This window comes from Cyprinodon tularosa, unplaced genomic scaffold (assembly GCF_016077235.1).
Source record: "Cyprinodon tularosa strain WSP-4 unplaced genomic scaffold, ASM1607723v1 ctg525, whole genome shotgun sequence".
NCBI lineage: Eukaryota > Metazoa > Chordata > Actinopteri > Cyprinodontiformes > Cyprinodontidae > Cyprinodon > Cyprinodon tularosa.
In genome coordinates, this window is record NW_024039258.1 from 370939 (window position 1) to 382256 (window position 11318).

Here is an 11318-nt window from a genome sequence, read left to right on the forward strand (position 1 = left end):
TGTCCCTGTGTCCAGACCTGCATCACCACCCGAGGAGTCAACACCGAGTCTCCGGGTGGACCTCCCCACTCCATGGAGCATGGAGAGAGCTGAACCCTCCAGACAGGAGGGCCGGCGACCCCAAGATCCCTCAATATGTCTCAGGGGAGGACATTGAAAACTACCTGCTACGCTTTGAGCGCATTGTAAGAACTTGGGGTTGGCCGGAAGGTGAGTGGGCATGTCGGCTGGTGCCCTTACTCACCGGGAAGGCGTCGGAAGCTTACACAGCCATGGATGAGGAGTTGGCGCACTCCTACCCGGACTTGAAAGCTGCACTGCTGATCAAGTTTGATGTTTCACCGGAGACCTACAATTCAATTCAATTCAATTCAGTTTATTTATATAGCGCCAAATTCACAACACACGTCATCTCAAGGCACTTTACAGTTCAACCAGATCAAATTGATACAAAGTTTTCTATCCAAGGAAAACCAGTTGATTGCACTGACTCATTGACTCAAATACAATCCCCCACACTAAGCATGCTTGTAGCGACAGTGGAGAGGAAAAACTCCCTTTTAACAGGAAGAAACCTCCAGCAGAACCAGGCTCAGTGTGAGCGGCCATCTGCCGAGGCCGACTGGGGTTCAAGGAGACAGAAGCAGAGATACAAAAAGCAGCTGTAAAAGGCGGCCCCGTCCAGGAAACACACAGCCAGGCAGACGAGCTCCAAGGCAGCTCCCATGCCAGAGGACGAAGAAAGCACATCCACTCAGTCACGGTCAGAGAAACAGGACCACACTGGAAAACAGGCCGATCTCCAACATCTATAAACAAGGGTGTTGATAGAAGCAGCACAGCTGATGTTTCTTTCCAGGATGACGTCACAGCCAAACAGGAACAGACGAGGCAAAGCTACTCTGAGGAAAAGCAGAGAGAGCAGAAGGTTAGAGATTGAACTAACAGATTCTGCAGAATAGGAGAACAGAGAGAGAATGAAGCAGAATGATGAAATGGGGGTCCCTATGTCCTCCAAAAGTCTAAGCCTATAGCAGCATAACTATAGAGATAGCTCAGGATAACCTGAGCCACTCTAACTATAAGCTTTATCAAAAAGGAAAGTTTTAAGCCTAGCCTTAAAAGTAGACAGGGTGTCTGCCTCACGGACTAAAACTGGTAGTTGGTTCCACAGGAGAGGAGCCTGATAACTAAAAGATCTGCCTCCCATTCTACTTTTAGAAATTCTAGGAACCACTAGTAAACCTGCAGATTGAGAGCGAAGTGCTCTGTTAGGAACATAAGGAACAATCAGATCTCTGATATAAGATGGAGCTTGGCCATTTAAGGCTTTATATGTGAGAAGGAGGATTTTAAATTCTATTCTTGATTTAACAGGAAGCCAATGAAGAGAAGCCAGGATAGGCGAGATATGATCTCTCTTTTTAATTTTCATTAGAACTCTGGCTGCAGCATTTTGGATCAGCTGAAGGCTTTTAACTACAGTTTGTGGACTTCCTGATAGTAAAGAATTACAATAGTCCAGCCTTGAAGTAACAAATGCATGGACTAGTTTCTCAGCATCACCCCTGGACAGGATATTTCTAATTTTTGCAATGTTCCTCAGATGAAAGAAGGAAATTCTAGAAACCTCTTTGATGTGGGATTTAAATGACAGGTCCTGATCAAAAACAACACCAAGATTTTTTACTTTATTATCTGAAATCAGTTTAATCCCATCCAAATGAAGTGACTGGCTAATCAGTTTCTTTTTCAGAGACTCTGGTCCAAAGACTATAACTTCTGTTTTGTCTGCATTCAGAAGCAGAAAGTTAAGAGTCATCCAGGTTTTTATGTCTTCAAGACATGCCTGTAATCTATGTAATGGGTTAGCTTCATCTGGATTTATAGACAGATATAGCTGGGTATCATCAGCATAACAGTGGAAATTAATCCCATGCTGTCTAATAATTCTACCAATTGGGAGCATGTATAAAGTAAAGAGAATTGGTCCTAGCACTGATCCCTGTGGTACTCCACAGGTAACCTTTGAGCGTGTTGAAGATCTATCATTAACATGAACAAACTGAATTCGATCAGATAGATAAGATTTAAACCAGTCTAGTGCTGTTCCTTTAATTCCAACAAAATATTCAAGTCTTTCTAAAAGAATATTATGGTCAACTGTATCAAATGCAGCACTAACCTACAGGCAGCAGTTCAGGTCCATGTCGGTGCCACATGGAGAGAGCTCGACCGAGACCTACCAATGTCTGAAGGGGCTGTACCGCCGCTGGATCCAGCCGGAGCAGCACTCCAAGGAGCAGATCGGGGAGCAGATTATCCTGGAGCAGCTTCTTCCAGTCCTCCCAGCAGACGTCCGCACCTGGGTGAAGGAGCATTAGCCGACAGAGGGGCTAACCGCAGCCAAGCTCACGCTGCAGTATCGCAACCCAGAGCCAGCTTCCACCCACCTAGAGATCCTGGGCCTGCACCCAACCAACGTGGTCCTGGTAAGGAGCTCATCTGTTTTTATTGTCAGCAGTCAGGACAAAAAGCTGCCCTGTGCCTGATCAAAAAGGCTAAGCTTACCGGGGCTTGTTACACCCCACGAGCTGAGCACATGCAAGGGGTAGGGACAAAACAGTGGTTCAAGGAGGTGTGCATTAATGGGGAGCCTGTGACTCCTCTAGTGGTCTCAGGAAGCCTCATGACTCTTGTACGGAGGGACTTTGTGCCAACGGGCTTGTTGGATTACAGTAAGCAGGAGGACATTTGTTGTATACATGGGGACAGACATTCATACCCCACGGCGGACATGACGGTGATGGTGGATGACCAACCATACTTACTTACTGTGGGGGTGGTAGGGAAGTTACCGGTAGCTGCTATCTTGGGCTGGGACTTACCTGTACTCCTGGATTTATTGCGGAAGGAGAGGGACTGTGACAAGGGTTTGGCTGGTCCTGTGTTAACCCGGGCTCAGTTCCAAGCAGGGGTGGCACCCAGTACAAAGCAGCAGACGGAGCCGGAGCCTGAACCTTTTCCCAAGTTGGACAGTGACCTGTTTGAGGGGGCAAAAAGGGTCCAAGGAAACCACGTAGCCCCGCTGGGTAGGTTCGAGAGGGGCCTGAAGTCAAGGGACTGCCAGGGGCTGGACAAAGACTTGTGGGAGGTACTTGGGGATATTGGGGCTGTGCAGAGACAGGATGAGACCCTGAAACCAGTGTTTGCCAAAGTGGTTGGGGGGCTGGACAGTGCCAAGGGGAACAGAGAGAGTTATGTTATCGATGACAAGGATGTTCTGTATTTAGTGTCAGACTGTGTCAAGTGCCTCGTTGTTCCCTCATCTTGCTGCCAAAGGATCATGCACTTGGCTCACACCTTGCCTTGGGCTGGTCATCTGGGTCCCAACAAAACATACATGCCCATCGCTTCCTGTTTCTATTGGCCCTCCATGTATTCTGATGTTCAAACTTACTGCAAAACCTGTCCCACCTGTCAAAAAACCTGCTTTGTCCGCCAATCTGACAGTGCTTGCCTCCAACCTCTACCTGTCATCTCCACCCCATTCCAGTGCCTAGCCATGGACATTGTTGGCCCGCTCCTGCGAAGTAGTGGGGGCTACCAGTACATCCTGGTTATCTCAGACTACCCAACACGGTTTCCCCGAGGAGTTCCCCTTGCGCACCATCACTGCCCCTGCTGTGCTGCGTTGTCTTGTGCAACTTTTTTCCAGGGTCGGTGTGCCGGATGAGATCATGACGGACCAACTTCACTTCCCGACTCATGCAGCTCTTCCACCACCAGCTGGGGATCTCGGCGATCAAGACCACTCCGTATCAACCAGTGGCTGCCCTTTGTGCTTTTCGCCTACCGAGAGGTGCCGCAGGCATCCACCGGATTCTCCCCGTTCGAGCTGCTGTATGGCTGGGACGTCCAGGGCCCATTGGACCTGCTGCTGAAGGCCTGGGAGGCTCCCACAACGGCTACTAGTGATCAGAGTGTGGTGCAGTTTGTGCTGGAGATGAGAGAACGCCTGGCCAAGTATCGGGAGGAGGCTGAGGTCAACCTGCGAAAGGCCCAGCAGACACAGAAGGCCTGGTACGACAGACAGGCCAGACATCGAGAGCTCCAGCCTGGCCAGAGGGTCCTGCTCTTGCTGCCATCCTCCACCAGCAAGCTGTTGGCCAAGTGGCAATGTCCGTACACTGTCCTGAGGAAGATGGGCCCTGTTACTTACAAAATACACCACCCTGACAAGAAGAAAGCCAAACAGACTTATCATGTCAACCTGCTGAAAAAGTGGAGAGAGGCCGTCCCGGTCTCTGCTCCTGTGTTGTCTCTTCTCGTGGCTGAGGTCGACAGCGAGGGTGACGAGGAGCTGCCTCTCGTTGACCTCCACCAGCCGCCTAAACCCACTCTCGACCATCTCTCTATCACCCAGTCAAGCCAGCTCAGCGAGATCTTCCGGAGGGTCTCCAAGCTGTTTGCTGCCAACCCTGGGAGGGCTGTCTTGGCCGAGCACGTCATCCGCCTGAAGGACAAGGGGCCCATTCGCCAGCGGTCCTACCGGGTCCCTCAGAATCTGGTGGCACAGCTACTGAAGGAGGTGGAGGAGATGCAGCGCCTAGGGGTGATCGAGCCGTCAACGTCCGAGTGGTGCAGTCCAGTGGTCATCGTGGTGAAGAAGGATGGGTCGCTCCACATCTGCATCGACTTCCGGAAGCTCAACGCCCTGTCAGAGTTTGACACACAGGGGAGCGCGGTGCCAGGAGCGCACAGAGTTTGACACCTACTGGAGAAGATCGGCCGGGCCCGGTTCATCACCACCCTTGATCTCTGCAAGGGCTACTGGCAGGTGCCTCTGGAGCCGTCCAGTCGTCCCTACACGGCGTTCCAGACCCCTGCGGGATTGTTCCAGTTTACGGTGATGCCTTTTGGTCTCCATGGGGCCCCCGCAACCTTTCAGAGGCTAATGGACCGTGTTTTACGGGGTTGCGGTGACTGCAGTGCTGCTTACCTGGACGATGTACTAATCTTCAGCGACACTTGGGAGCAGCACTTGCAGCATCTGGAGAGGGTCCTTGGCAAGATCAAGCAGGCGGGGCTGACGCTGAATCCTGTCAAGTGTCAGTGGGCCAAGGAGGAGGCGCAATACCTTGGCAATCGGCTGGGTCGAGGTGTGGTCTGTCCGCAGGTGTACAAGGTGGAGGCGATCCGCAGCTGCCCACGGCCTCGCACAAAGAAGGAGGTGAGGTCCTTCTTGGGCTTGGGCGGCTGGTTATCGGAGGTTCGTGCCACAGTTTGCCACCATCACCGCTACTCTGACCGCACTGACGGCTCAGCGGAACCCTGTTGTCTGGAGTGAGGACTGTGAGACCACCTTCCAGACCCTCAAGACGTGTCTCTGCTCGTCGCCGGTGCTGCGGAGTCCGGACTTCAACCAGCGGTTCTTAGTCCAGACCGACGCCTCCGCAGTGGGTCTCGGGGCTGTCCTGGCACAGGGAGACCCTGGAGAAGAACGCCCCATGCTGTACCTAAGCCGCAAGCTGCTTCCCCGAGAGACCAGGTACTCCAAGGAGGTACCCGAGAAGGAGGGCCTGGCCATCAAGTGGGCTCTGGAGAGCCTGAGATATTACCTTCTGGGGAGGGAGTTCGACCTGGAGACCGATCATCGTGCACTGATATGGATTAACTCTATGAAGGATCACAACAGTCGACTCACCCGCTGGTATCTCGCTCACCAACCCTTCCAATGCCAAATCCGCCATCAGGCAAGAAAAACTAATATCGTGGCAGATTATCTCTCCAGGTTGCCGCATGTTGTCAACCTCGGGGAGGAGGTGGATAATGTGATGGAGCGCCGCTAAGCGTCCATCCCAGACTCAACGTGTCCATGCTATCCGTGCCATCATTTTTGTTTTTACGTGACAGATACAAACAGCCAGCTGTGGTTTTACGTTTCCTGGCCAAGCAGTCAAAACCCATTTGCCTTTTCCGGTGAAACACGCACCCATTCACACATCATTTCCCTTCTTTTATAGAGTTTCTACATATTGGCTTCTACAAGGACCATAATCGATGTCATCACTGACCCGTAGGGATGGGAATCGAAAACCGGTTCCTGTTAAGAACCGGTTCCGTATTTTCCGATTCCATGGCATCATTTGGCAGCTCGCTGAATGATTCTTTTTTCGATTCCCGCAGCACCAGAGCCTAGAGCGCCGGCTCTGGGGAGCACGACTTACGTCACGTTTTTTACGTAAGTTACGCAAGTTACGCAAGTTGGAAGAACTATTCGAGGAGGAAGACAACGAGCTGCGGTCACTTTGTGAATCAAAGCCCCGTCTTTCCTTAGCCCAGAGGGTAGATCAGGAAATCCAGCTCTGTAAAAGCTTTCCCTCCATCCCCTGCAGGGATAGCGCCACACTGTGGTGGTGGAACAAGCAAGATACGCTGCCCTTGCTATCTGGACTGGCTGAAAACTACCTCTGTGTGCAGGCTTCCTCCACCCCATCTGAGAGGGTGTTCTCCATGGCTGGAGACACCATAAGCCCTGAAAGATCCCGTATCCTTCCAGAAAAAGCAGATATGCTCATCTTTCTGCAAAAGAACTGTTAATTTTCCCTACTACTGTTTTATAATTAGTATTTTTTGTTATTTAAAATAGGTTATTATCCCATCATTTGTTATTAGACATTGTTGGTTATTAAGTTTGTTCTTGTATTCATTTTTCATTTAAACACAGATGTTACTCCAGTTTCACATTTCCTGTGGACATCTTGATCTTGTTGTGTTTGTAAGATTGTGCAATAGTTAAGTAAACAAAGTTGATTCTGATAATCAAACTGTTTGTTCCCCTTTTTTCCCCAAATTGGAATCGAAAAAAGAATCGATAAAGAATCGAATCGTTTCATAGAATCGAAAAGGGAATCGGAATCATGAAAATCTTTTCAATTCCCAACCCTACTGACCCGGGTCTCAGAAGTTCTCTCTCTGGTTATTTTATCAACAGACGGAGTTTAATCTGTTTTTCTTTTATGATTTTATAAAATGTCCCAAAACAACTTTTGTTTGTGAAGGTTTTAGCCTCTATTATACATGCTCTATAAATACAACCTGTTTTCAACACAGTTGTTTTGTATCTATGTAAATAGATCTATGATCTATTTATTTGGTTTTGAACAACTTTTATTAAATAAAATAAAATAAATGTTTTATTTTCTGCTCAGAAGCTGTTTATTTCCTATGATGTTTTTTTTTTGCCTTTTGGAATTATTTTTTTCTTAAACCTTTTTATTGTTTTACACATTTTGGATACTTATGTCTACCTCTATGCTTTCAACCTAATTGTTTTGCAAAATGAATCAAATTTCTATTCCATTAAAATCATTCCTAGTTCAGCTGATGATGAGTAGAGGAGGCGACGTTCAGTAGATTTAGGATGTGTGTGGTTCAATCTGACGCCTCAAACCTCTTTGCTTAAAACCTTCTGCCTGTAGTTGCATTGCCAGCTGAGATCATCATGGCCTTGATGCAACACACATAAACTCATTCACAGTGTCATATTTAATCATATTTTCACACTCATATAACTGTAAATGGTTATAGCGTATCTAAATGTCACGTTCAGGGTGTAAACTTTGCTCTCCTTTATTGAATGACTTCTTTGTTGGAAACCGTGACGTTCTGTGATCGTAGAATGATTTACTCGGCTGACTGGAAACTGGGTTGTTGTTTTTTCTGGATCTTTACTGCAGACCATAAACATTATATCCCTTAAGAAGGTTATCGAAACATGGTTGATGTTTTTATGCTCTTTGGTGACAGAATTCTATGGTTGGTAAGTAAAAATAAATGGCCGTGTTATTCATTGGTTTTTCATAAACTTGTGTTGCTCATTCATCTGTTATTCATCCACCAAGCAATGAAAGTTACTCCAACCAGCAAACATATCAATAATAACCCAGATGGTGACCTGCTTTTTGCAGTTTATTTCACCTCTCAGCTACCATGGCAGCTTTCTCTCCTGCTTCCTGTCTGCTGATTAACAAATTATCTCTGAGACAAAACTACAGAAAAACGGACTAAACTTATTAAAGGTTTAGTGGAAGATCTTTCACTGGGTGGATATTTAAAATCAGTGGTCCTCCTAACTGTCTCCTAACTATCGTAAGGTTGTCCTACGTGTTCCTCCTCATCTTCACTGACTGCTGGTGAGTCCGGCTTGTATGAGCGATGCAAACAGCAACTGTTAAACAGAGCGTGCACGAGGAGAAATGGGCTCGTGCACGCTCTGGCACTAGTTTGAAGGAGAAGTCTGGTCAGCAAGAAATAATCAATTGATCATCATTTATACGTAAAACGAATACGTTGGCGGTGATTTAATGAATTTAGTGTTAATCAGTAAAAAAATTAAAAGAATTTTCATCACGATTACCGAGTCTGGGAGCGGCCATTTTTGCCCATATATAGTAGCCCCTCCCTCCTGCCATCTTCCAGCAGTGACGTCACGGTGCGGTAAGCCTAGCGCCATTCTCCCCGCTTTCCAAGCTAAATCAATGGGAACTACTAGACACATCTGCAATCAACAACAATTATTGAAGATTTCCAGAGGACTTCACCATTGAAATTCACCAGAGCTATAGTGAAACTGACAATGCCCACGTGCATGGCAGCTGGATGCTGGAATACATCGGGTAAAAGTGGAAAAAAAGAGTTATTCCACCTTTCTGATTCCTGATCCTCCACGGACGGGTTGGTCGTTGGATCGCCAACTTGAAGAGGGAGGATTTGCCATCGAACTTCTGGCCAGAGAAAAAACCCGTAATATGTAGCCAACATTTGGAAGAAGAATGTTTTCAAGATGACTTGGATAATAGCGCGTCGTGACAAACACCAGATACAGCACTGGGACTTGATCAACAGCCGATACCGCACCGTGACGTCACTAACTGGGAGGATTTTTTTTTCTTAGCCTGACTTTATCTCTACTTTTTACTCTTTCCACATTTTAAAAATAGACTTTTTAGTTTTATTTTATTTAAGGTCATTTTCATTACGACCTTTTGGTATTTAAAAACAATTAAAACCATCAAAATAATTAGTTTCATCCGGACAATTAATATATACGTGGTCAGACTCGGTGCTGCCCCAACTTGTTGTTCACCACATACCAAATTTCTCAAGATGATGTGAAGTTAAAAAATATTGTTTCAGGAAAGAAGGAGTCCATCTTTATTGGCCATCAGTAAATCTCCTTCCATCCAAGATGGTATTTCTTGAATCATAGACTAGCTGCTTTCTCCTTGTTCTATGAAGGAGGAAGGATATTTCTCCTTATCAACAATGATGGTGATTCCAGTACATGAAGAGCCTGCAAGATAAGGCTGCAGGAAAATGTATTCAGAAAGGGACTTCCATATGAACACAACTCCCTGCAGACTCCAACAGGGGAGAAAGTGGAGCCACCAGTCTCTGCATAGCAGCTCTCTGTAGAGCTTTACTTCATGCCTGTAACGCAGTTTGTTGTCCAGATTGTCTTTATGTGCCTTTATTTTGCCTTTGTAATTTGCATTTTTCTGTGTTAGGCGTTTCTTAAACTCATCATGTGCAGAACTGAATAGTTTCTTTGTTTTCCCACTGAAATCTATGATATAAATACACTCATCTTGTTGTGGCTGTTAAGACAGATCAGGTGGTTAAGTTGGTGACACACTAGTTTATATTTCATGAGTATAATAAAAACAAATCAAGTTTATATCAGTCTGATGCTGACAGGTTAGCCAGCTGGAAAGATGCCAGAAACGTGTTGAGATTTATTGTTTCAGGGGAAAGAAAAGCTACAAGCCAGAAACATTTCAATGACTTCCAGCAAAGGGTTTTGGGTTATTGTTGGTAAATGTAATAAATAGCTGTAAAGCTGAAACTAGCAGAGTTCAGAATTGTCTGCTGTGGCGTCCAAATAAAGATCCTCTTAAATAAGAGAAATCCCTTTCTGCAGGTAGAGACTCTGAGTGGATCTACATGTGTGTTAGTGTGGTTCTGATCCCTCATTCACTCTGAATCCATCATCCATCCATAATGGCAAATATTAAGAACATTATGAGCAATCATTTATTCTCACTTTAAAAGTTGCTTTTAAATTTAAAGACGTTTCTCTTCCCATCCAGGAAGCTTTTTCTATTCCTAATGTCTGGATTAGTGTTGAGTTCCAGGCTTTAGACAGTAGCCCAACAAAGCCTTGTTATGGCTTAGAAAACATGCAGATGGAACAGAAAGAACAGGTCCAGCCCTTAGTAATGGGGAGTCGTTGAGGTCTTTGTTGGTCTGCAGTACCCGATACTGGCCTATGCCTCTGAAAAGGGAGTGGTTAGGGTCATTGTTGGCCTGGCTGACCAGGCGAGATGTTTTGGTCCCCTGCATAGTGATGAGGGCTTCCATGACAGCAGGGAAGGAATCATCTCTATGTTCTGGGAGTTTGTGTTTGAAGAAAATGCTGTTGAGTTTTTCAGAGACTCCAGCAACATATGGGATGTTTATGCGTTTAATCTTCTCATCGTTATGTTCTGCTGCGTGTCTTTTGGATTTCCTTGATGATTTGACAAACGGCCAGTTTGGGTCTCCACAGGTTTGGAGAGCATCTATGTGTTTCTGTTCTTTGTGCTTCTGTTTTAGTAGCGACATGCTCGGCCCGCTGTTGGAAGGTTCTGATGACTGAAAGTTTGTGTTCCAGTGGGGGGGGTGAGTCAAAAAGAAGATATCGGTCTGTGTGAGTGGATTTCCTATAGACTTCAATGTTGAGGTTTCCATCTCCTTTCATGCTCACTAATCAGTCCAGACAAGGTAGCTGGTTGTGGTTGGCGTCCTCTCTGGTGAACTGGATGTTCTGGTCAACCCAGTTGATGTGTCTTATGAAAGCTTCCACTGCTTTTAGCTGGATTTTGAAGAATGTGTCCTCCACATATATTAACCAGTGGTGGGCTCTCCTCATCCTCATCCTGGTGTTTCCAGGTGAGGGTGTCTGTGATGTTCACCCCCAGGAATTTGGTGCTGCTGATGAGCAGCATGGATCCAGACTCTTCAAACCTGTTCACAATGTTAGAATGGGGGTAATAAGAACTACAGTCCAACTTTAAGACCAATAATAAATGTTTAAACTTTGCACTCCGGTCTCCGTATTTCTAGATAACAACATTATAAAGAGAAGTGCTTTCCATAAATAAATTGCACTGCCAGGAAAAAGAACAACATGATGATAAAATTGTGCGTCTCTTCTAAACATTAGTGAGGACCTGCTGAATGTCCCGCCCTCATTAATATATCATCCATTGGGG